General features: G+C 34.3%; 1 long non-coding RNA gene across 2 annotated transcripts; it reads left to right on the top strand.

Annotated features, from left to right (window-relative positions):
- The first annotated feature begins 231 nt into the window (after positions 1-231).
- LOC128033666 (uncharacterized) lies at positions 232-1,699 on the top strand. Of its 2 annotated transcripts, none has more exons than XR_008189649.1 (4): positions 232-631; positions 737-806; positions 1,226-1,404; positions 1,532-1,699. It is a non-coding gene; the product is annotated as an uncharacterized LOC128033666 (long non-coding RNA). The 2 variants fall into 2 exon arrangements; XR_008189648.1 differs by having other exon boundaries at positions 232-641.
- The last annotated feature ends 3,324 nt before the right edge of the window (positions 1,700-5,023 follow it).

The raw sequence follows: 5,023 nt of genomic DNA, 5'->3' as shown, positions 1-5,023 counted from the left end.
AATTAAGTGATCTGATCTAGTGGGTGGCTGCTTCAGTGTAGGGTTAAGGTAACTAGTTCGAATATCTGCGTGGGTGGGGTTATTTTATTTTGTTAAACGACTTTGAGTGTTGTACAATTGGGGGAGTTTGTGTTGTATTTGAACTCTAGTAAGGCAATTAGGATTAGTGGGTTAGTCGGGGATTGCACTGTGGATTTTATTTTTGTTTTTATTTGATTTATCTTAAAAAAATCAAAAGATATTCTCTCCCCCACTTTTCACGGTTACCTACTGTTCTATTGCTCCCATTTTGCTTCCATTCCTTTGTTTATTTTCAGCACTTCTAGTGAGAAAAACACACAAAAGATAGATTTCTTAAATTTGTTTCGTTCTCTTTTTTTCCCTTTCTATAATCTTTGCTATTTTCACTCGGCTATTGATTTTGTTCTTATTCATTCTATTCATTTATTGTGGTTGCTAGGTGGTGCAATCTCTGTTGTTTTTACAGATTTAAGTTTCAAAATTGAGTTTTCCCTTTCTCTGATCTTTTTTATTTTCACTCGAATTTTGATTTTGTTCTTATTGATTCTATTTATTTATTGCGGTTGGTGGGTGGTGCAATCTCCGTTGTTTTTACGAATTTAAGTTTTAGGTAATTAAGAGTAAGTGGGTTCGGTTGATCATTCTCTTGGGTTTATGAATATTGTTTTTCTATCTTCTTTAAGCATGGGTTAATCTTGTGGGATCTTTATGTTAGGTGATAATCAAGAAACTCGGGATTTTTCTCCTATGATATAGTTGTGTGAAGAACTGTTGTGAAAATTTGGGTGAGTATTCGAACGCTTGAAGGTTTAAATTTCAATTTAATAATGTCTTTATTCGCATTTAGCTCGAGTAGGTTTTTTTGGGAAAAAATGAGGAATTGTGGCTAATTTAGTTGATTTAATCCTATTTTTAGGTACTAGAATTTGTGTTTTTGAAACTCACGTCAAAAACCATTCAGCTGTGTAACACAAAAAAATGAAAAATAGATTGTAAAATATGAAATCCAGTCATTTGTTTGCATGAATTCTAATATTTGCTTGTATAACGGAAATGTCATATGATGAGTAAACTGCGCAATTGGTTAAAAAAACCGAAAAATGCTATGTATGTTCTGTATTGTTATGTTATTTGTATATACTGTAAATACGTTTGTCATCTGTTATGTTCTGTATTTACGTCTAGGGTGGGTTTTTCTATGTAGAGGAAGTGTTCTGTAAAAGGCGATAATTCATCTATTTATCTGGCAACTCAGCTGCAAATGTTCTGTAAAGTGTCATACAGACACTAAGTGGTGTGTAGGGTTGGGTGGGTGATTCATACACCACATGGTGTGTTGGGATGGTCGGAGTTGGTATGTAGCAGATGGAGGTTGGATTATAGGTCCGTATATGTACTGCTCTACTATGAATTTGTTTCTACTAAATTTGTTTGCTATAATCTAACTGTTACATCATCTGTTACAAACTGAGTTTCGAAAACTCACATTCTGTTTGACTGTTATTTTCAGGTAATCCTTAGACTTAGGCGGATCGGTGCGACAAGAGCTCGGTTAATATCATATTTTCGTAAATTTAACTTATTTAAAATTTGGGTTTAGAGTTTTGTAAATTTTGGACTCTTTGGACATTTTGGGTTGTTTTGGATTTAGGACTTTATTTCCGTATTTTTCTTAATCTCGCTTAAACATTTTTATTGACAACATTCACTTATCTACAAAATTAATGATTTTCAAGCTACGCATAGTGTTTTCCAAAATATCACTTTTTAAAGAGTTTCATCTTCAAAACTACAAGTTTTTAGAAAATATAAACAAGCAATGTTTTCAATAAAATAATTAGATAAAATATGACTTTAGGTAATCTGGGATTTTAGAAGCTTATAACGATTTTCAAAATATTTGAGAACTATATTTTTTACCTAGTTACTTAACCCTTTCTAATCTAGCCATAATGTCTAGGTCGAGTTTGGGGTGTTAGACCTTTAAGTGGTCATATGTCACTTGAGTGCTATGCTGTCAAGCTGCTAACATTATTGTGGTTTTATCGCCAAATTATATCGAAGCAATTTAACTACCCAAATTGAACCTCCTTCTCTTCAAAATCAAAACCCAACCATAATGCATATGCAAAATTTTCAATACATACAGATATATCGAATCAATCATACCCTTATTCAGTTTCCAATACTTCATATCATACTCATAACCCATTATCAAAATAGCAAATTCAACATTATACACCATTACCAACCATCACATCCAGACATTTTTGTATACCTAGTTTAGTATACCACATCATATAAACAACTTATGCGAATATCAAAATAAAATCATATGAACACTTATACATAAAAATATTGTAGCAGTAATACGTCCTTCGGAGACATTCCACAAATAGTCTTAGTGTCCCGAACACTCCTATAAAGGCTTAAACATACAAGGGAACACTCAAGGACTAAAACGAATCATTTTGCAGAAACAGTTGAAAAATTACAAAAACAAGGCCACATAGCCGTGTGGGAGGGTTCAGACTATGTGACAGGGATACGAAACCGTGTGAATGAGAGACACGACTATGTGGCTGAGATATATGGTCGTATGGGCAGACCATGTAACTATCTATGCCCGTGTGACAAAATTTCACAATAAGAAGCAGAAGATTTGGGCTACACGGGTGTGTGGACCACACGGGCTGGCCATTTGGGCTGTGTGGGCCCAAAAATCTAAAATTTTCCCTAGGGTTGTACACATCATTCTAATCAACTATGAGCCTTTCATGTGGTTAGTACGTGTTCAAATAAATTGTAAAAATATGAAATTCGGTCATCTGTTTGTATGATTTCTTATATCTGCTTGTATAACTGAAATGTCATAAAATGAGTAAACTGCGTAATGGGTTAAAAGAAAATCAAAAAATGCTATGTTTGTTCTGTATATGTTATGTTTTGTGTATATACTGTAAATATGTTTGACATCTTTTATGTTTTGTATTTGCGTCTGGGGTGGGTTTTGCTATGTGGAGGAAGTATTTTGTAAAATGTGGTAACTCAGCTGCAAATATTTTCTAAAGTGTAATACAAACACTAACTGGTGTGTAGGGTTGGGTGGGTGATTCATACCCCACATGGTGTGTTGGGATGGTCAGAGTTAGTGTGTAGCGGATGGGGTTGGATTATAGGTTTGTATATGTACTGCTCTACTATGAATCTATTTCTGCTAAATTTGTCTACTATAATCTAATTGTTACATCATATGTTACACATTGAGTTTCGAAAACTCATATTCTGTTTGACTGTTATTTTCAGGTAATCCTTAGACTTAGGCGGATCGGTGCATTGAGAGCTCGGTTAATATCATATTTTCGTAAATTTAACTTATTTAAAATTTAGGTTTAGAGTTTTGTAAATTTTGGACTTTCTGGACATTTTGGACTTTTTTGGGTTTGGGGCTTTATTTCCGTATTTTGCTTAATATCACTTAAAAATTTTTATCGACAACATTCACTTATCTACAAAATTAATAATTTTCAAGCTACGTATAGTATTTTCAAAATTATCACTTTTTAAGGAGTTTTCGCCGCAAAACTACAAGTTTTTAGAAAATATAAACAAGTAATATTTTCAATAATAGTTAGATAAAATATGACTTCAAATAATCCAGGAGTTTAGGAGCTTATAACGATTTTTAAATTCTACGAGAACTGTATTTTTCAACCAGTTACTTAACACTTCTTGATCTGGCAATAACATCTAGGCCGAGTTTAGGGTGTTATATTTAGTGGTATCAGAGCCAGATTTGCAAAACTCAAGTTGTGAAATCTTGGGTTCAAAATTTTTGTGAAAGCTGTTTTTCGAGTGAAGTTCATTTTTGCATTAATCTGAAATTTTATGAAATACCGAGCCTCCAGCGTTGATCCTGTAAGTACTTTTAACTTAGATAAACTTTTGGTTAGAAAAAATTTGAAATAAGTAAAGAATGTATTGTGATAATTTGAGACTGAAACATCTTCTGATAACTTTTAAGCATAAAATATCTATTAATAAATACTTAAACTGATACATAAAATTCGTAATGTAGATATTATATATAATGAGTACTTATGGATCATGTGGACACGGTAGCCGTGGGAATGGCGGACGTCGAAGATGGGCTCAAGCTGAGTCATTCTCGATGGGTAGTATGCCCAATCTCGATACGAGTGAGATACCAGCTACACCTACTACTGACTAGGGACAACGCATTGTCCAAAGTCATTTTGAGGGTTTTGGAGAGGGTTGCTGGTCCCCATTCTAGTTCTAGGAACCGTGGGTTGGTAATTGAATGAATCTGATCTAATGGCGCTGAACTATTCAGGGGAATCATAGAAGTCGTCCCGTCTGTGGCTGAATACTGGTTGGAGGCCACTGAGAGGCTAATGAATAATATTGACTGCACCCTTGAGCAAAAGTTGAAGGGTGTAGTATCTCTGCTTCGAGATGAGGCGTACCAGTGGTGGTTGACGGTTAAGGAGGGTACTCAACTAAATCAAATTACTTGGGATTATTTCAAAAATTCCTTCCAAAGTAAATATGTGGGGGAAAGTTATGTGGATGCTCGTAGACGCGAGTTTATGAGCCTTAACCAGGGAGATAGGACTGTGGTTGAGCATGAGTGTCGAAACCATTTTTTTGAAATTTGAAAAAACGGGGATTGATTTTGAAAATAGAAATGGGGAGTCACCACCGATCTTTTATTGAGGTGTGATCGGATCACCTTTAAAATAATTTTCGGTCTGCGAATTTTGAGAAAAACAGGTTCGGGAGTCGGCTACGTACGAGGAAGGGTTAACACCCTCGTAACGCCCAAAATTGGTACCGAATCGATTGTTTAATGTCTTAATGTCGAAATTTTGAAAAGATTTTAAAATACGATCCTTTTATTTTGAATAAAATGAATTGAAAGATAAAGCTCATTTATTTTAAAGAAATAAATTGTTACACTCAGTAAGTTAGAGTGCAACAT

The sequence above is a fragment of the Gossypium raimondii genome, chromosome 10 (genome assembly GCF_025698545.1).
Source record: "Gossypium raimondii isolate GPD5lz chromosome 10, ASM2569854v1, whole genome shotgun sequence".
Lineage (NCBI taxonomy): Eukaryota > Viridiplantae > Streptophyta > Magnoliopsida > Malvales > Malvaceae > Gossypium > Gossypium raimondii.
The sequence above is the reverse complement of the archived record's forward strand: the minus strand, read 5'-3'. Positions and strand labels throughout refer to the sequence as shown.